The 22603-nt window shown below is 37.4% G+C and overlaps 1 pseudogene; it reads right to left on the reverse strand.

Annotated features, from left to right (window-relative positions):
- Window positions 1-12768: 12768 nt before the first annotated feature.
- Window positions 12769-20284, reverse strand: LOC145040764 (zinc finger BED domain-containing protein RICESLEEPER 2-like; annotated as a pseudogene).
- Between the last annotated feature and the right edge of the window lie 2319 nt (window positions 20285-22603).

Here is a 22603-nt window from a genome sequence, read left to right on the forward strand (position 1 = left end):
CGTAAAATACGCAACGACTTCTAGACAGATTTGGGAAGACCTCCAAGAGAGATTCGGAAAAGAAAGTGCTCCAAGGGCTTATGAGTTAAAACGAACTCTAACAACTATAAGACAAGACAATCAATCAGTTTCTGCCTACTACACAATGATGAGAGGAATATGGGATGAAATTGATTCTGTCTCGCCTCCACCAACATGCACCTGCAACAATTGTTCTTGCAATTTAAGAAAAAGACTCATGGAGTCCAAAGAAAAGGAACATATATACGAATTTTTGATGGGCCTTGATGACAGCTTTGGGACCATTAAGACCCAAATTCTCAGCACTAAACCCATACCAAGCTTGGGTACTGTCTACCATTTGGTATCCGAAGATGAACAGCAAAAGAACATCAGCACCACAAAGAAAACAGTGGTGGAGACAGCAGCTTATCAGATACGAGCACCACCACAAATTGAAGCCAATTATCCTGAAAAACGCGTCAGTCGTGAGAACCTTAAGTGTAAGCACTGCAATAAAAGCGGACACACGATTGATGGATGTTTTGAAAAGATCGAGTATCCTGACTGGTGGGAAAATCGACAACGAAGAGCTCCAAACGATCAGAAGAAACCGATAAAACCGAAACCCAAGGCCGCTGCAGTTGGAGTTGAATTCAGTCCCATTCTCGGGCTTAACGTTGAACAATATAAAAGGTTGCTGCAACAGTTAAGCAGCGAAACTAAGCATGAGGCTAACATGGCTGGTAAGATTAGCTTTCATCGGCCATGGGTCATCGACTCGGGAGCAACCGAACACATCACTTGTGATGATTCCATCCTAATCAATTTAAAGGAATCACCTGATGGTGCTCCTGTTAAAATACCAAATGGTGACAGTATTCCCCTTCAAGGAATAGGGAGTACTTTCTTGCCAAGTGATTTGAGTGTCGATAATGTCCTTTACATTCCAGATTTCAAATGCAACCTTTTTTCTGTTAGTAAATTCACTAAAAATCACAATTGTTTTGTAACATTTTTCCCGGATTTTTTTTACATACAGGACTTACACTCGAGGAAGCTGATTGGCATGGGGAGGTGTAAGGATGGTCTTTATAACATGGAAGAGATGGATGCAAGCATCAAGGCTATGGCAGTCAAGGTTGATACTGAAATCTGGCATAGAAGGTTGGGACATGCTTCAAATTCTAGACTTCAACATATTAGTTTTTTGAATAGTTTAGGAGAAATAGATCATTGTGATTCATGTATTAAAGCTAAGCAAACTAGATTACCTTTTAAAGATAGTTTTATTAAAACTTCTGCACCTTTTGACTTAATTCACTGTGACATATGGGGTGGTTATCGAGTTCCTTCACTTTCTGGGGCCCGATACTTTCTTACAATTGTTGATGATTATAGTCGTTCCACTTGGGTCTATTTGTTAAAGCACAAATCAGATGCAAGCTCGAGTCTTGTAACTTTCTACAAAATGATCGAGACCCAATTTGAGAGAAGAATTAAAAGAATTAGAAGTGATAATGGAGGAGAGTTTGTTTCAAACTATATGCAGAAATTCTATCAAGAACATGGGATTTTGCTCGAAACTTAATGAATCCATACCCCACAACAGAATGGAATAGTTGAGAGGAAACATAGACACCTCTTAGAGATAGCTAGAGCTTTACGTTTTCAAGCTAGTCTTCCTATCGAGTTCTGGGGTGAATGTGTTCTTACGGCCACTTATATCATAAATAGATTACCTTCTCGATCCATCCAAAATAAAACCCCATATGAAATTCTTTTTAAAAGTAAGCCTTCATATGATCATATGAAAGTTTTGGGTTGCTTGGCATATGTCAAGGAGAATAAAGCTGGAAAGGACAAGTTTGAAGAAAGGGGGAGGCCTTGTGTTTTCGTAGGATATCCACAAGGAAAAAAGGGGTATCGAGTTTTTGATATCCAAAACAAAGGGATCATTGTTTCTCGAGATGTGAAGTTCGTAGAAGGCATTTTTCCTTTCCAAATTATTGAGGATGAAAATCAAAATAAGAACCATACAGGTTCAAATCCTTTTGACAATACTTATGATAATGAGACAGCTGCCATTCTTGATACTGCTGATCATGCGCTTGTTGTTGATCAGCCGGTTCCAAACAGCACTTCGAGTGTTTCTGCTAGCCCACAACACAGCCCAGACAGGACGTCTTCTACCGATGGGTCAACATTATCCCAAACAAGTCAATCTGATATTGACCCAGCTCGTCATCCAGCCCAAAACACTCGTCCTGAGCGAACTCGAACCAAACCTGCACGATTGCAAGAATTTGAAGTCGAATTACCACCTTCCACTGACCATTCTCACTCCCATGTCAACACGGCTTCTTCAACGGTACATCCTTTATCACATTTTGTGTCTTATAAGAATTTTACTAACTCCCACAAGGCTTACTTGAGTGCCATCTCTTCTCAAGATGAGCCCAAACACTTTTCTAAAGCAGTTAAAAGTCAGCATTGGAGGGATGCTATGCAAAGGGAGATTCAAGCTCTTGAAAATAACAACACATGGATGTTGACAAATTTGCCACCCGGAAAGAAAGCCATCGACTCAAAGTGGGTTTACAAAATCAAATACAAACCGACTGGTGAAGTAGAGCGCTACAAAGCAAGATTAGTTGCAAAGGGTTTCACCCAAATTGAAGGCGTTGACTTCCATGAGACGTTTGCACCGGTTGCCAAGCTAGTGACGGTCATAACCATATTAGCAATTGTTGTTCAGAAACGATGGGTAATTCATCAACTCGATGTAAATAACGCTTTTTTACATGGAGATTTAGATGAAGAAGTATATATGAAGCTCCCACAAGGTTTTGCAAAGGAAGGGGATACTCGAGTTTGTCGTCTATGAAAGTCTTTGTATGGTTTACGACAAGCCTCACGAAATTGGTACAACAAGTTCACTGAAGCACTTTTGCAAATTGGTTTCAAACATTCTAAGGCTGATCACTCTCTTTTTATATTTAAGCAAAAGGATATCTTTATTTCAGCACTCATCTATGTGGACGATGTTATTCTTTTGGGAAATAATGATCGTCACATTGCTAAAATTAAAACCTTTCTCGACAGCAAATTCAGCATCAAAGACTTGGGAACGCTGAAATATTTTCTTGGAATTGAGGTGGCCCGGACACCGGATGGAATGGTTCTTAGCCAAAGGAAGTATACTCTTGATATACTTACTGATAGTGGTTTGGAAGGATGTAGACCAAGTTCTTTTCCTATGGAGCAGAATATTCGTTTGACTATCGAAGATGATTCACCCCTAGTTGATGCTGGGAAGTATAGGCGGCTTGTTGGTCGTCTTCTATACCTACAAGTCACCCGACCTGATATTGCGTTTGCCATAAATACGCTCAGCCAGTTTGTTTCGGCCCCTCGGGAAACTCATTGGATCGCTGCTCTTCGTGTGTTACGATACCTTAAAGCTACGCCTGGTCAAGGCATTTTTCTTCCGGCTGATAGTGATTTAACATTGGTTGCTTATTGTGATTCTGATTGGCTTGGTTGTCCTTTCACGAGGCGTTCAAAGACCGGTTATTTTATTACTCTTGGAGGTGCTCCTATCTCTTGGAAAACAAAGAAGCAGTCCGTTGTGTCCCGCTCTTCTGCTGAAGTTGATTATAGATCCATGGCTACTACAGTGAGTGAAATTTTATGGCTTTGTTGGTTGTTAACAGACCTTGAAGCTTCTCAGACGGCTGCTACTCGACTTTATTGTGATAATCAAGCTACACGGCATATAGCTAACAACCCGGTATTTCACGAACGTACTAAACATGTTGAGATGGATTGTTATTTCGTTCGAGAGCGAGTTGAGTCTGGGGAAATATTTCCAGCTGCTATTCACACCAAAGATCAACTAGCCGACCTTTTTACCAAACCACTTAGGACTGACAGATTTCGTTCTCTGTTGGGCAAGATGGGCGTTCGTGATCTCCACGTTCCACCTTGAGGGGGAGTGAAGAATATGACCGAGATTATCTTATCTTCTATTGTGTTTATCTTATATTTATTTATTCCTAGTTTCCTGATAGGATTATGATCTTTTCTTTCATATTTATCTGTTTGGGTCTTTGGTATATATGTACTCTTTATCAATTGAATAAAACACACGACCTGGAACTAATTATTCCAGTTGAACCCTTTTTAGATTTCTATAGACCTAAACTTTAAATATCATATCTGCCCTTATTAATGATTTGCCCAAATTTATTATTTTTAATAGCGTTTATTATTTAATAATCTTTAAATATCATATCTACCCTTAGTAACCCCTGAACTTGAAAATATATTTGCCTCACTTTGGTCTCTCCACCACTACTAAAAAAAATGCATGCACCACTGGTAACAAACTCATTAGTCTAAAATGAAAAGTCAAAATGCACAGTAAAATCTAATGATTTCTAAGTTTCTAAGTCTTAACGTGTTCAACATATATATAAATTCCAATTATTGTCAACCAAGAGAGCTTGAACCATAGAATCAAGCACATTTTGCATGCATGCTCCCTGTAGCAATGTATGTTACTCTAGCTACCAATATTAGCAATGCTACGAAATTAATCTTGTGATTTGGAGTCGTGGCCTAAATGAAGGGCATATATTAAAAGGGAATTGTGAAATTAATACATGGGGTTCAACAATTCGAGATTATTGTCGCATAAGTGTTGATTCCATTGCCAAAAAGAATGTGAGATAAGAAAGAAGAATATTACCTGAAGCATATTAACCAAGAAGAAAGTGGCGAGAGGCAAGAAGGAAGATGGCGTTAGGCGAACAGTCGTGAGGAGGGTGGCTTGAAGAAGGTGACGAGAGCTGATAAAACGTAGTGTAAACGATTCCTGCGATCTAGAATGGAAGGGTATTATGGACCATTTAGCTATATATATATATATATATATATATATATATATATATATATATATATATATATATATATATATATATATATATATATATATATATATATATATATATATATATATATATATATATATATATATATATATATATATTAATGGTTTAAAATTATAAAAAAATGATTATTAAATAATAAAAATTATTAAAAAAACTGATTTGGGAAAATTTGATATTTTAAAATATTAAAAATGACATATATAATATTTAAAGTTTAGGTCGGATAAATACGATATTTAGACGTTTAATAAGAGTATATACAAAACTCTCAATTTTATATAAAACTCAATATTACATTTTTTTTCATTTCCATCTTCACTTATGCATTTATTACATATCTTAGACTTATATAACATCATGATAACTTATAAAATACCATAATAAGTGAATTTTCATATATTTAGTATAGATTACTAAAATATACTTAATTTATAAATAGTGCTATTATGGCTTTTCCATTACACGTTTTGGCTACAACTTGAAAAACTAGTTATCTATACACAAAATTTTTGGTTGTAAAAATTACAAAATTACATCTCCCTTAAGAACATTATGTCCGTGGATGCGCTAGGATAAGAATGAACTTAACAATAATCATATGTTTTCGGCTCAAACCATTTCATTCATTAATTACTGAAAGTTATAAGGCAACTCTAGCCTAAAGTGGGAATGAAAATATCATATCATTCACGTATTAAAGAATTAATCAATCATCAGAAATATTAATGAAAGTTGTAGGTAATATACGTGCACGGCGACATTTTCCTCCAAAGCATCCTTTAAAGTCATCTGATATGCCCTCCCCTTAATTTTATTATGCTCTTCTTTTTTGTTTGCATTGGATGAAAATGTCTCCTTTTTATTCAATAGGAATTGAGTACTAATATTCCCTTTTCATGGCATAATAAATAACATTCAATTTAGCTATAATATTTTGTTCACACTCATTAGCTTTATGACCATATTTTCCATAATTTTAATACTATTACTTACTTTCCACAAAGAGGACAATTCTCGTTTACCTTAATGACTTTTATCTTCTTTAAGTATTTTGATCACTCGTTTTTCCATCAAATTTTCTATCATCTCTTATAACTTGTTTCTCTTTGAACTTCTATAGTGTCATATCTTCCACCCTTTAGGCTGCCAAGATTGCTTCATCATGAGTGGTGCCCTTACAAACTTCTATCGAGTATTCAACGAGTAACCTAGCTATCATGATATCAGTTTATCATACCTTTTCTATAGGGGCGGTATCTTCCAAGAACGATAAACTACCATGAAATTTCTTTGAGTATTCATATATGGTTGAGTTATCTTTGCAAAGTACAAAGAAAACGTTCATGTTCTTCGTGATGTTTCGGGTAGAGAAGAACTTAAGTTTAAGTCTTTTAAAAAATGGAGAATTTCGTAGACATAAATTTCAATAAACATTATTAGCTAATGCTTTTTAGCTTGGTAAAGATTGATCAAATGCATTACCAAATAGTTTCAATATTTTCGGTTTAGATATACTTGCTTGAAACATTCAAGATTCCAGGGGTTTATGATAAAACGTAAACATAAATAATAGTAAACATAATAATAATTGTAAACATAATTACCTGTTGCTTATAAGACTAGCAAAAATTGATCAAAAGCATGCACTGGGATGGAGAGAGGGCAAATAGGAATATGAAGGAATGACAATTACGTGCTATGAATAGTTGTTTGCAAGAAGAAAGGTGTAACAGGGGAAGGAGGACTACGATCATAAGGAAGAGGGTCATAGTACGATAATGTTATTTAAATGCCAAGTCATTTAGATGGTGAGGTCATTATGTCCATTTAGTGTTTTTTACAATTATAATGATTTAAAAGTATATAAAAAGATTATTAAATGATAAAAGCTATTAAAATAATAAATTTGGTCAAACTTGATATTTTAAAACATTAATAAGGATAGATATGATATTTAAAATTTAGGTCCAGTAAATACCATATTTAATCGTTTAATAAATGTATATATGAAATTCTTTCTATATAAAATGTTATTAAGTAGCATATTTGAAACTTTAAGAAGAATCCTTACAAATGAAAGTTATAGTATATATGAAAAAGTATACAAGAAGAGATTCAACTTAATTACAATTAAAATAAAGTAGTTATTCTTATATAAAAATAGCCTTTTTTTTAGACTAAAGTGGTAAAAATGGGTGATTATCCATGTTTTTAGAGACTAATAACTCAAAATCAGGACATATTTAGCTAAAAACTAGTGAAAAGATGTAGAAATTGAAAGTAGATTTACATGGATATAAGATTCATTAAATTTGGAATTGAGTTGAGTAAGATATGTATGTTTAAAGTTAGAAAAAAATTAGCAAAATTGATTAAGGCATTGAAATGGATCAAAAGTGGGTTGTAAGATTTTTAAAACACACATAAAATGCCCTATGTTAATGTGTCCTCCATAAAATATGTTGACCAAGCTTTAACCAATGCGTGGGCCAGACTACCTCTCACTGTCCAGGCATGTCAGGGCATGTGGCTATGAGTTAGCCACTAAGATTTTGGCACAATCTAGCTTACTCCATTTATCTAGTTTGACAGGTGGAAGACACTAAACTAACTTCGTTTCACTCCTTAAATACATCAATTTCAAGTCAGTTGATTTCATCATCATCTAAGAATACTCTCTAGAGATATGTATGCATATGTGTTCTTGGTGTTTATAGTACATGAAGATGATTTCAAGAAAGAATTAGAAGATGGATCAAGGGTTTTCATTATCAAACACTTAAAGCTAGTGTAAGATGAAATTGTATTCCATTTGTGTGGTCTTAATTCAAGTATTGTTGATGATAGCAAGAACCTTAATTTATAGGGTTTACTAACATGATGAAATTGTTCATATATAATCACTCCTTGACTTATATTACTTTACCATTAACTGAGATTAATACATATTTGAAGAACTACCATGAGATTAGAATTGTTACAAGTTTTTAAATCTATAACATGAAAAGTACAAGTTATGTAATATTGTATTATAGGGACCTTAAAACTTGTTTATGATGTAATTAGCTTGTCATTAGTTTCTATCGTAAGCCCTACCGTTTCTTCTTTCTACATTACAGACTTCCCTGATTATAACTTAAGACGTTCATGTGTACTAGTAGCTTGATTATTTGTATATATTTTAACAATCATTTTCTTTTACTTTTAGCATTTTTAATATTCTTTTTGCATTAAATCATTAGATTTATTGTTTTGAATATTTTTACTCGTTTAATCAATTTTTGTGTTGATTTATACGAGAAAAATGGTATTTTGAAGCATTGTTAAAGCCACATTGAATGTCTTGTAAACACGATTGAAATCTCGTAGCAAAATCCGGGAGCGAAAAGAAAAACAAAGCGATATAAATTAAATTTTCGGATTTTGACAGCTTTGCATGACTTTCTTCAAGCGATCAAACGGAGGGGCAACTCGACGTCGTCGTCACCTGCAAGATAAGGCCAAAAACTTGACTAAACGATGTCCGATTAAGGTGAAATTTTACGAGCATCTTACCAACTAGATTATCTTCAATCTCACAAAAAATGAGCTGATTTGGATATGTTTTGATTGGGTTTTTGGTCTGATGAGCAACAATGCAGATTGCTGCCAAATTTAGTTTTGGAAATCCAATATGCAGCCCACGTTAGTATTTAATGGCAACCATATAGAGCAATTGTACAAGCCCATTTCTGATTAATCCAGCAGCCCAGAAAAAAGAATTGCAGCCCATTTTGAGGATAGTCCACTTTGAACTTGTGCTGGGAATTGAACGCAAACATCAAAAGAAAGGTAGGGCATCACATTTTTCAATCATCGGCCGGCGGTGGGGAGATACGACGCAAGAGGGAGAGTCATTCTCTCTCTCTTTTTTTTTTTTTTTTTTTGTGTTATTTCCTTATTTTTCTTTCTATATTTTTGGAACATTGCTTTTATTATTTCACAATCATAATTTGTTAATGAGTTATTTATCTTTTTTAATTAAATTAGGATAGGTTGATTTTTGTATTAATATTTGGATTATGAATAGAGTTTTCAGAGCAACAAGAAGTGACGATTTCAAGAAGTTTTGTCATCTTTATTTCGTAATTGGTATTTGTATAATTATTATTATTATTATTATTATTATTATTATTATTATTATTATTATTATTATTATTTTGTCTAGTTAATTTTTATTTTCAATATCGGATGAATCTATAGAGCAATTAATAATTTAATATGATGCAATTAATTGATTAGGAATAGTTTTGTGTGGTTTTGATGGTATTCTTGAAAATATTTTCTAGTAAAACATCTATTTATGTTCATATGTCTTTAATCATGAGTTTAAATATGTGAATGTTTAATTGGTTAGTTAATTTCTTGATTACGTAATAGATTTTCAAATTCAAATTAACAAGCAACAAATGGTTCTTGTGATTGTTTTTCTTTCACACAATTATGAAAATATTTTCTCCAATATGGTTCTGAAAGCATTTTGACTCCTCTTGGATTTTGTAACTTTTTGGTTCTTAATGCTAGTTAATTTTTATTAATTACATGCTTCATGGAAATTATGATTTCAACTAAGAAAATATGTTAGGAGCTTCTCTAACCATTATATTAACTAAGAAAAATCTAGGTAATCTCAAGCTTCTTAGATTGTTATAGCCAAATTAGTGTCCATTAAACCCATTGCACTACAAAATTATGATGATTAGTCAAATAGTTGAACTTGCGATTTATCCCAATATTAGAACGCTTTATTTTATAGATTTTGTATTTTTCCATTTTTGTTATTTTTGTAAATTAGCTTTTATCGCATTTATCATTCTGAAAACCCCCCATATCATTGTGTATTTTTATTTCGTAGAGCTAAATGCATAGTATAATATGAAAGATAAAGATAATAAGCAATTAAAAAAAATGGATAGACAATGATGTCACAATTTTAATTTGACACGAAGGTAGTTAAAACACCGGGCAAAGATTGCTTCGTTAATTATCAAGAGAGATAATCAATAGTTTGTGTATTTTCCCATCAATTACAATCGAATACTTGTAAAGAAGTATCGAATGACTTCTTTTAAAAGGCTTTTGAGGTGATTTAATGAATTTCGTTACATATCAACCTAAACACAAGGTGAGTAATTATAACAGAAATTACTTGTTTGACCAGTATAGTCAGTGACAAGTTTGCTTTGAAAAAATTTTAAGTAACATGGAAATTCAGATAAAACTCACACTGAAATCATATTTAAGAAAAAAGTTGTATTCCGGATCCTATTGGGTAACAAACATCATGGATTTCGAATGTTTGATCAAGACCTCGCATAAGAAATGAATATGATTTGGAGTTTCGAACGAAGGTACAGAAACAAATGTTTCGTTAAAATCTAGAAGTAAGTTCTCTGTCAATTGCTTAAAGGTTGATTACATTGGATTTCACTTCCATCACGGTCTCATGATGTCTGATCATAAACACATATTTGTGATATATCTAAGTTTCGATTGGTTTGATCAGAAACCTCTTGGACATATGTCTTCGTGTGTGATGGTGTGAGAACTTTGAGATGAAAAAGATTAGTATACGAAGGAACATGTACCCCTGTTATTTAGGACCAAACAGTAAACTCTTAACTCATGTGAGAAGAGTAAGGTAGCTCATTGAACTAATATGAATGTAAGCCTAATTGTGAAGAAATCTTCGTATGAAAATTTCATTAAGGCTTTCAAACATTGAGTCATTTTGAGGCTTCGGACAACATGCAGCAGCATGCTTCTATGGACATCTTAACTAGTAAAAAATTTGAAATTCAAAGAATAGAATGATAAATATACCTCACTCTAGAACTGTAAGTCGTATCCTCTTTGTATCTTCATGAAAATCTGCAACAAAGTACTTAAAAAGAAAGAAGAAACAAAATCTTTTTGTTGTTTTTGATTATTCAAAAAATAAGAACAAAATAATAAGAAAATATTTTTGATGTTTTTTGATTTTTCAAAAATTAAGAACAAAGCAATTAAAATTACTCGTTGCAAATATTCGAAGTTTTATTAAGCTAAAAAAATATCAATCATACAAATTCGAAGCATTCGAAGAGTTGACTGTGAATAGTAACATTTGAACACTTAATGATTTTTATTTGTCGTTTTCTTGTAATTAGTGTTTGTCTTTTTCTCATGGAATTGAATTTCTATCAATCATTCCCATTCTTTCCAAAATTCGTACAAACTATTTTTCATCCAAAGCTTTTGTCAAAATATCAGCCAATTGATCCGTTATTTTCACAAAATCTACTTCAATATTTCATTCCTCTACATGATCTTTGATGAAGTGATAACGAAGAGCTATATGTTTCGTCTTTGAATGCTGCACAAGATTATGACAGATTCTTATTTCACTTTGTCAATCACAATATAAAGGAATCTTTTTCATGTTAATTGGATAATCACGTAATTGACTTTTTATCCATATTATATGTGAAGTGCATGCAGCAGCAACAATATATACAGCTTCAACCGTTGAGATTGAAACACATGTCTGCTTTTTCGATTGCCAGCTCACCAACTTACCATCGAGTAATTGACATCCTCCACTTGTGCTTTTCCTTTCAAGATTACAACCTCCCAAATCTGTATCCGAATATGCTTGAACAAAGAACCTTGTATTCAAAGGATACCATAATCCTAGCGAAGAAGTTCCTTTGAGATAACGAAAGATATTCTTTACAACAGTGAGATGTGGTTCTGGTGGATTTTCTTGATACCTAGCACAATTACACACAGAGTAAAGATCCAATCATGCTTCTGTATAAAGTAAGATCAACTGCATGTTTATCTAACGAAGGAGTTAGTTTGATCCCAGTTGCTATTGGAACTCGTAACTTTCTGCTATTCGTTAATCCAAACTTCTCTAGAAAATTCTTCGTATATTTTTTTTGATTAATGAAGATTCATTCTCTGCTTTGACAAATGTTTAAACCAAGAAAATTATTAATTTTTCCCATCATGCTCATTTCGAACTTACTTTTCATCAAGTCTTCGAATTCTTTAGACAAAGCAGGGTCAGTTGAGCTAAAGATAATATCATCAACATAAATTTGAACATGCATAAGATGATTCCCAACTTTCTTACAAAATAATGTGCGGTCAACTGATCCTTGTTTAAATTTAGATTGTTTCAAAAATAAAGTAAGAGTTGCATACCAGGCTCGTGGTGCTTGTTTCAAACCACAAACTGCCTTATCTAAAATATAAACATAATAAGGATGTTCTTCGTCAACAAAACTTGGAGGTTGTTCCATATAGATAGTTTCTTCGAGTTCTCCATTCAGAAATGCACACTTCACATCCATTTGATAAACATCAAAGTCTTTGTGAGCTGCATAAGCCAAAAATATACGAACCGCCTCGAGTCTTGCGACAGGGGAAAAAGTTTCTTCGTAATCAATTCCTTCTTGTTGAGAGTATCCCTTAGCAACAAGTTCGGCTTTGTTTCGAATGATATTTCCATCTCTGTCAGTTTTATTTTTGAGAATCCATTTTAACCCGACAATCGAAACATCATTTGGCTTAGGAATTAATCTCCAAACTTTATTTCTTTCAAATTCAAAGAATTCAGATTGCATTGCAACAACCCAATCTGAGTGTTCCATTGCAATCTTTACTGTCATTGGTTCAATTTTAGAGATAAAAACATTGAAAATGCAAAACTCTTGATGAGTATTTAATACCTCATTCTTTGCACGAATTTGAGCCCTTGTTAAAACTCCCTCTTGTGGATTACCAATTATTTGTTCCTTCGGATGATCTTTTGTCCATTTATCCATTTGTCCATTGGTGGATAATCTGGATCGAAGTCAAATGGTGTATCTTCGTATAATTTATCATAATCTGAACCTGCAATTGAACAAACATCATTAACATCATGATAATTTTCATTATTGTGTAATAGCTCCTCCTCAACATTAGCATTTAATCTCTCCCCCTCAACATCAACATTATCTCTCTCATTCTTCCCCTTGAAAGAATGCTCCCCCTCCACCAGAGTGTTCGAATCCAAATGCCCCCCCTCCATTGGATCATTTTGCATACTTTCGCCTATTTCTTGAGGATATGATGTTGAGCCATCAGTTAGCTTCGAAAGTTCAGAGATATGATTATCAGGAGCTTTTTCTTCAGCATTTCCAACATGATCTGAAAGTCCAAATATTAAATCATAATCAATGTTCAACTATTTACATTGGTTCAGATTCATCTTGATTTTCTTTCAAAATTGGAAAATTTTGAAATTGTTGTGTAGATTGTTTGATATAATAATCATCAAATGTAAGTGTAGCACCTGGTTCCTGGTATGTAAATCTTATTTGAGTATTTTCCATTTTTAGCCTTGGACTCGGCGAGTCATAGGTCCGACTCGCTGATTAGGGACGAGACCCGGGACACGTTTATGATGGCGACTCGGCGAGTCCATATCCTGGACTCGGTGAGTCACCGCTGTTGGATGAAACCCTAAGTTTCAGAGGTTTGCACCCTATTTAAACCTCATATCCGCCCCTTGCCAGCCCCCATTCACCCCCAGAGCTCCCAACCCCCGTTCTAAGCTTGTTCCTTGAGAGTTTGAGGCTATTGTGTGTGTTCTTGAAGGCTTTGAGGGAAGAAGGAGAAGTAGATCAAGAGGAAGGAGAGCCATCCAAGCATCATTGTGTTCTTTCAGTAGTTTCATTGAGGTATACCCTATTTTCCCCCTGTTTCTATGCTTAAGGTTTCATTTAAGACATTCTTGAGCCATTCCCCAAGCTAGTATGTGCATAATGTTTCGTTATAAGTTGTTTGGCCTCTAGATCTAGGCAAGATTGAGCTCCAGGAGCTCAGATCTGTTAGCTTTATGGACCCATGTGGCTTGTTCACCCTAGATCTACCCTTTTGAGGCATTTTGAACCCTAAAATCCATATTGGTGAATATCTACACATAAAGTTGGAAACTTTACGTGTGATTCGTGTCCTAGAAGCCCAGATATGTGAATGGCATGGACTGGAATCGAACAAATTGGTGTAATTAATGGGTGCATGGCAACGACTCGGCGAGTCGTTCATGTGACTCGGCGAGTCTGCTCGCGAGTCTTCGAGTTGTCCCCTTTTTGCTGTATCGAGTTTGAGCAGTGAGTCACAGGGTGTGACTCGGTGAGTTGGAAGCTGAACTCACCCATGGTAGGACTCAGCGAGTCATGGCCTAGCTCGGCAAGTCCAAGGCAATCTTCATAGATCAAGAATAGACTCGACGAGTTGTTCATACAACTCGGCGAGTCTAAGCATGAGTGTTCATCGGATGAAGATGAACTCGACGAGTTGTTCATACAACTCGGCGAGTAGGATGAAGGACTTGAACATCAGTTTAGATGGAGAACTCGTCGAGTCAATGCCTAACTCGACGAGTAGGAACAGAACCCTGGATAGTCGTTTGGACATGGACTCGACGAGTTGGATAGCCAACTCGGCGAGTCGGGTCAACTGGAAGTTGACTCTGACTTTGACTTAGGGCATGGTCGGGGGGAAAAGAGTAATTTCACCCAAAAGGCAGTAAATAGTGATTGATTGAGTATGTGTGGGAATTACAGCTGGAGGATTCTCGGAGTAGCAGCAGCAGCAGACAGTCGATTCCCAAACTCACCAGCAGCCATTTCGAGGTGAGTTTCCTTTCAGTAGTAACGGGTCTAAGGCACCAAGGTCGGCCCGTATAGACGAGACGTTAGTATGAGAGTGTGGGCCGAGCCCGTATCTCTTAATTGAGTGATTACGATATATGCTAGTGTGATAGAGCTGTCTATACTTGTTGTCTGTGTGATACTTGTATGATATGAGTTGGCGGTTGAGTGTGGGCTAGGCCCGTATCTCTCCGAGAGTGGAGTGTGGGCTAGGCCCATATCTCCCCGATAGTGAAGTATGAGCAGGGCCCGTATCTCCACGAGTGTGGGCGTGGCCCGTATCTCCCAGAAAGCGAAGTGTGGGCAGGGCCCGTATCTTCACGAGTGTAGGCAGGGCCCGTATCTCATAGTTGAATGTTGTTTGTTATATGCTTGCATGGTATGGGGTATTTTGGGGGAACTCACTAAGCTTTGTGCTTACGGTTTGCAGTTTGATTTCAGGTACCTCTTCAGCTAGGCGAAAGGAGCCGGCGTGGTAGCAGCATATCACACCTACGCCTTTTGTTTCCGCATTACAGATTTTCTGGGATGCACTCTGAATTCTGATTATGATGCCACCGGTTTTTCAGACATGGATTTTTATCATGAATGCTTGTAATGATATTTTACGTTTTCATCTAAATTAAAAAAATGAAAATTTAACCGGTAAATTTTGGGGCGTTACAAGTTGGTATCAGAGCCCTGGTTTAAGGGATTCGGACTCACCTTCGGGGGTGTCTGAACTCAAATCGAGGGATCAAAAGAGGCGAGTCGGGTACTCGAAGGATTATCTGAGTCTCGTCGCATGTGATGGTATTCGGGTGATGGCTAATTGGCGTTACAAGGAGGCCTGCAGCAGCTGAGGACTGGATCGAGTAGAGCCGGAGATTTCCCTAGGGCGAGCCTGGGATGAGTATAGTAGTGACCAGCCTTAGTGTAAGGGACCTGGTGGAGTTAAGGCAGTCCTTGAAAAAGGTACGGATAGATGTGGAAGGTAGTATGGGCCCGTACTACTGAAAGCAGAGGATCCGTACCTGAACCAAGGAAGGCCAAGATAAGACCAGGAAATTTGTAGTGAGTAGGATCCCTCCAGGGGTATTAGTATCGCTAACAATTGTTATTTCATGCATTTCAGAATGGTGGTACTACGCCCGAGGCCAGCGGTTGGCAGTTCAGGAGAAGGGTCGGGTTCGAGATCAGGTTCCGAGCCAGTTGATGAGAGGCTGCGTGAGTTCATCGCGTCTGAGATCACCATGGGTATCCTTGAGTCGACCCCCATTATCTTCGGGTCGATCAAGGAAGGGATCATCGAGCTGATGGAGGATCGCCTCAGGGCGTTTAGGAGCGACATGGAATCCGGCCAGTCGGGACCTTGCACACTGTCCTTTAAGGACTTCAGGGGCAGTGGTGCGCCGGATTTCCACGGGGTGAAAGACCCTATTGCCGCCAGACGATGGATTGCAGACATCGAGTCTGCACAACGGACTAGTTTCTGCCCTGAGGGGTCGAAGGTGAGGTATACAACAGGGTGTTTGCGGGATCGAGCCCGAGACTGGTGGGAGTCAGTGGGTGACTCATTGGGAGCCTCAGCTATTGAGGCTATGACCTGGTCGGACTTTGTGACCAGGTTCAGGGCAGAGTTTGCGCCGACGGTCGAGCTTCAGCAGCTGGCCAGGGAGTTTTTGGATATGAGTCAGATGACTGAGACTGTGGCGGAGATCACCGTCAAGTTCCGAGAGAGGGCCTTGTTGGTGCCCCAGTATGCAGGTGTCGAGTATATGAGGATGACCCCTTACCATGATATGCTCCGGGCCGACATCCGAGAGCATGTTAGTTTTTCAGCTTGCCCTACCCTGGAGTCCATGATCGCCAGGGCGAGGGAGAGCGAGATTGATTTAGAGCACATTCGGAAGAGGAAAACAGAGTCGAGTCAGGTGATTGGGACTTCAGGAAAGAAGTCCCAGGGATCAGATGGGAGGCCAAAGGGCCAAGGGGGACCGGGCCGCTGCGGGAAATGCAGCAGGACACATGAGGGAGCATGCCGGCGGGGATCAGAAGGCTGCTACAAGTGTGGCAAGACAGGGCACTTTAGTAGGGATTGTACTACTCCCATTGCGGCGATACGGACATCTGAGTTACTGTGTTTCCACTGCAACCTGAGGGGCCACAAGAAGGCCGATTGCCCCCAGTTGACAGGTTCAGCGCCGGTAAAGGCGCCAGCCCCAGCGACCCTACGGATCACAGATGGCCGACAGGGCAAGGCAGAGGCTCAAGTGGTGAGGAGCCGAGCATTCCAGCTGACCACCGAGGAGGCACGCGCAGCACCCGATGTGGTGACGGGTATGATTCTTTCCATCTATCTTTTGTTGTATGATGTTATGATATTGATATGTGCTCCGTGTGTATATATATGCATTAGGATCGTTCCATGTGAACGGAATCCCAGTTCAGGTATTGTTCGACTCGGGTGAATCCCGATCGTTCGTTTCTCTTAGCAAGAGGTTTCATGAGACTTCAGGCGAGTTAGATTTCCCTTTAGAGGTAGAGATTGCTGATGATCGATTGGTGCGAGCATCGATGGTGTTTCAAGATTGCGTTTTGCGACTGTTTGAGGAGCGTTACCTGGTGGACTTGGTTCCCATTCCATTGCGTGGGAACAAGGTGATTATTGGCATGGATTGGTTGAGCCCTAATGGGGCGATGATAGACTGCGCGCAGCAGCTAGTGCGGGTCAGGACCCCAAGCAGGGGAGAGTTAGTGATTCATGCCGAAAGGCCGCAGTGTGGACCCACTGTGTGTTCAACAGCGAGGGCTGGGCGCTATCTTCAGCAGGGATGCGCAGGATATGTCGCGTATGTGATGGATACCCGGGAGGCGGGTAAGGAGACAGTGAGCGAGGTTCCGGTGGTTCGAGATTTTGCAGATGTTTTCCCGAAGGAGCTACCTGGGATACCTCCGGAGCGACAGGTGGAGTTCAGGATTGACCTTATCCCCGGTGCGGCTCCGATAGCCAAAGCACTGTATCGGTTGGCTCCTCCCGAGATGCAGGAGTTGTCTACGCAGCTGCAGGAGCTGCTAGACAAGGGATTCATTCGTCCGAGAAGTTCGCCCTGGGGAGCCCCGATTCTATTTGTGAAGAAGAAGGATGGGTCGCATCGGATGTGTATAGACTACCGGGAGTTGAACGAGCCGAGTCGAGCCGAACACTATAAAGCTCGAAGCTCGACTCGACAAAAATACTCGGGCTCGAAGCTCGGCTCGAACTCGACTCGAGCCTTGATTTTAAACTCGAGCTCGGGCTCGTGAAATACTCGACAGTCTCGAGCTCAGCTCGGCTCGGCTCGACTAATATATGTATATATATTTTAAAATCACTAAATTAAGTAATAACTATTAAAACATTCCATATTCTAATGTCCAAACTACCAAAAAAAATCACAATTAAACGTCTAATATCAATAAAACATCACCCATAGTCCATATATGTCATAAGTTTTACATATTTTCAAAATACCAAAAATAAACAATCTTTAATGCAAAATAGCATCAACCATTCAAGCATCTTTTTCGTTTTTGCATACTTTCAAAATACAAAAAATAAACATTTTTCAATGCAAAACAGCTTTTAATACTTCAAAAATATAACAACTCAGCATCAAAACAGCTTCTTCAGCTTCTACCTGATGAAATAACAACAAACAACAATTAATTAACAGCTATGTAACCTAAAAACAACATAAGAATCAATAAAAAACAACAAAATAAATGCAAAATACACAACAAAAAACTGCCAAAACCAGAAAAAACAGAAAAAAAAAAAAAAAAAAAAAAACCACAAAAAGCTGCAAAAAAAAAAAAAAAAAAAAAAAAAAAACAGCAAAAAAAATATTTAACAGCAAACAACAATTATTTAACAACTATTTAACCTAAAAACAACATAAAAATCAGTAAAAACAACAAAAAAACTGCAAAAGAAACAATAAAAAACTACCAAAAACCATAAAAACAGTAAAAAAAACTACAAAAAGCTGCAAAAAAGAAAAAAAAACAGCAAAAAAAAAATTGTTTTCAACATTTTAAATAAACTTACTTATTATGGAATGGGAAGATTGATCTCCATTTGTTGCTTCTCTTTCTGAAATGTATAAACACAAGAATAACAAATATAATTGAAATTATAAAAACACATTAAAGGTGATGAAAAACAAATAATCATGCCTTTTTCTTTCTTTTTCAACCATAGAGGCTTCGACACCAATCTCCACCACAAAGTAAGACTTCTACCGTTTCAGTAGCCAAGGATGCTCTATATGTGTCAATAACTCTACTACCCGCACTAAAAGTAGCTTCCGATGCAACAGTGGTGATAGGAATTGCAAGTATATCTCGAGCCATGCGTGACAATATACGATACTTTAACGAATTTGACCGCCACCATTGTAAAACATCAAATGGTATTGGATCCTCTTCACAAATGTAACAACTCTCTTCAAGATAATTATCTAAATCGGATTTTTGTGGTTGTATATTTTCAACTGTTCTTACAAATTGAGCGAACTCAGACCAACCAGAAGATGAAGCTTGAATAGTCACATTGTTTCCTCTTAAACCAACACTTTCGCCATTTCCTTCACCACTACTAGAGTAATACTCATCTGCATATTCTTTATACAATTCATATAAAGCTTTTTTCACTTTGTCTATATTTTCACAAGCTTCATTTTCAGGATACATCCTAGGAAAGCAAAACTCAATAACCCTCATTTTGCACCTAGGATCTAAAATAGCACCAATAGACATCATTAAGTTGCAATCTCCCCAATATTTATCAAATTTTAGTTTCATGCACTTAACCATGTCATGAACAAACTCATCTTCGTTAGAATCTTCAAACTTCTTATCCAACAAAACTTTCACTCTAAAAATTTCATTAAGAAATAAGTTTCAAGTCGGATACTCACTCCCAGAGATGATATTAGTCGCAGAGTCAAAAACTTCTAAGATTTCACATACCTTTTCCACCTTCAACCAATCATCATTGCTAGGACAACAAAGATAGCGTGGCTCTCTTTCTTTGTACATTGGAAACACCTCTTTAAATTTGATTGCAGCCGACAACATTTGATATGTTGAATTCCATCTTGTCTTGCATTCAAGAATAAGTTTTCTATGTGGCAATTGCAACTGTTGCACAATCTCAGAAAACAAATTAAGTCTCCTTTCATTTTGATTGATAAACGTGACAGTTTCGTGAATATCCTCAATAATATAGCTAATTCTAGAAAGTCCATCTTGAACCATAAGATTCAAGATGTGTGCACAACAACGTACATGAAACAACTTTCCTCCACAAGGCAACTTTTTAACCCTTGAAAAAGTTTCACTTAGGATCCTAACAGCCGAATCGTTATTTGAGGCATTGTCAACGGAAATAGTGAACACCTTATTCTCTATACCCCAATCCTTAAAACACTTGTAAAGATTGTCAGCAATCTCAAGCCCGCGATGAGGAGGAGGTAAGTGAATAAAGCTAAGAACACGTTTTTGTAATTGCCAATTAGAATCAACAAAATGGCCTGTAAGAACCATATACTCGATTTTCTGATTGGTAGACTTCCACATATCCGTGGTCACACTAATCTTTGAAATAGACTTTAATAAATTCTTCAGCTTGTTCTTTTCTATCTCAAAAACTTTTTCACAGTCTTTTTTAATGGAAACACGTGAGACATTTTCCTATTCAAGCATTCCACACTTTTGCATCATGTTAAATCCTTCTTCTTCAACAATTGTGAAAGGATGCTCGTGCATAAGTATCCAATGCGCAACAGACTCTCTCATTTTCATCATATCAAACTTTCCATCAGTAAGGGCGGGAGTGACATGTTTTTCTTGATTGCATCCTGAATCAGCTGCTTGCAAAGTGATCTTTTGTTGTTTCAAGTCATGAGCTGCTTTTTGGCCACATGTCTTCAAGTGTCGTTTCAAATGACTAGTACTCGAGCTTGATATTATGGCGAGTCGACCTTTACAAAATCTACACTGTGCTTTCATAGTCCCATCAGGCATCTTAACTTCAGTAAAATCTGCCCATACTGGAGAAGTCTTTGGTCTTTTCTTCTTTTGAAAATGGGAACTCCCTTCATCTGCATTTTCTTCATTGTTTGTAGAATGGGTGTTTCTGTCATTTACCAAACCATCATTCTCTTGTTGCGAGTTTGGAGCTGATGAAATATCAGAAGGTGTGTTTGATTCCATCTGCAAATCAGAAAAGTTACCACACAAATAAATACATTAATACTTCAGCCAACAAAAAAACATTAATATTTCAGCCAACAAAAAGAAAAGAATTGAGTTGTTCTATCTTAAAATTTAACAACAGAAATCCAGAATCAGAATCATAAACAGTGTTCAGCAAGCTTGCATGATACTGAAACAATAAATTAATTTTTTTTGTGTAAGCCTAAATGGTAATAAAACTGATATGAAAGTACTAATGGCTTAATAATGACAAGATCCAAACAAGATTTCTGTTATTACATCTGCAATATATCTTATTCAGGTATGTAATTTGAATTCCCATACTCAATTTTTCCCTTTTGAATTCTTAAATCACATAATAAGATCTAACAATTATCATGTTTTATAGATTACAGATTAAAAATCAAATGATTACTGTAAGAGACTATCACTTACATACACATGGACTATTACTGTAAGACACAAAAGGAACTAAAAGCTGGAAATCGAATATTATTGTAAGAAAAAGAAATCGAATATTGCTGTAAGAAAAAGAAAGAAATACGGACTTACATTCAATCGTATGTATGTATGTGTCGTTCTACGTTCTTACTCAGCAGTCAGCAACAATCAATGAACTAAAGGCCGACGATTATGAATGGTGGACTAGCGGCGACGAGCACAGATAGTGCACCGGCAGGCGGCAGCCGATATGTGGAGCAGCGGATGAGGTGTCGGCGATCTGCAAACGGCGATCTGTGTTTTTCGAATTGTGAAGGATTGAAGGTTTGAACGAACGATAGGGGTTAGGGTCTCAGGGGATAATGCGAATAGCGAATTAGCGATAGCCGATACCGATAGCTAAGGGAATGAAGGTTTAAGGGGTTTTTTTAGGTTTGGGAATTAGGACTTTAGATGGATCATGGATCGACGGATAGGGATATCACTTATCAGGCATTTTTTTAGTTTTTTTTATTATGTTATTAATGATTAAGAATTAATAAATTAAAAAAATGGCATATATGTAAATTACATTAAGCTCGACTAAGCTCGCGAGCCGTACAAGATGAGTATTTTAGTACTCGAGCTCGGCTCGATAAGGTACTCGAGTAGCTCGAGCTCGAGCTCGGCTCGATTAAGGTCGAGTCGATTTCGAGTATTTTTCGAGTTGGTCTCGAGTTTCTCACGAGTTGGCTTGTCTCGCTTACACCCCTACTTTCAGTAGTAACGGGTCTAAGGCACCAAGGCCGGCCCGTATAGATGAGACGTTAGTATGAGAGTGTGGGCCGAGCCCGTATCTCTTAATTGAGTGATTACGATATATGCTAGTGTGATAGAGCTGTCTATACTTGTTGTCTGTGTGATACTTGTATGATATGAGTTGGCGGTTGAGTGTGGGCTAGGCCCGTATCTCTCCGAGAGTGGAGTGTGGGCTAGGCCCATATCTCCCCGATAGTGAAGTGTGGGCAGGGCCCGTATCTCCACGAGTGTGGGCGTGGCCCGTATCTCCCAGAAAGCGAAGTGTGGGCAGGGCCCGTATCTTCACGAGTGTAGGCAGGGCCCGTATCTCATAGTTGAATGTTGTTTGTTATATGCTTGCATGGTATGGGGTATTTTGGGGGAACTCACTAAGCTTTGTGCTTACGGTTTGCAGTTTGATTTCAGGTACCTCTTCAGCTAGGCGAAAGGAGCCGACGTGGT

The sequence above is a fragment of the Lactuca saligna genome, chromosome 4, assembly GCF_052625555.1.
Source record: "Lactuca saligna cultivar CGN05327 chromosome 4, ASM5262555v1, whole genome shotgun sequence".
Classification (NCBI taxonomy): domain Eukaryota; kingdom Viridiplantae; phylum Streptophyta; class Magnoliopsida; order Asterales; family Asteraceae; genus Lactuca; species Lactuca saligna.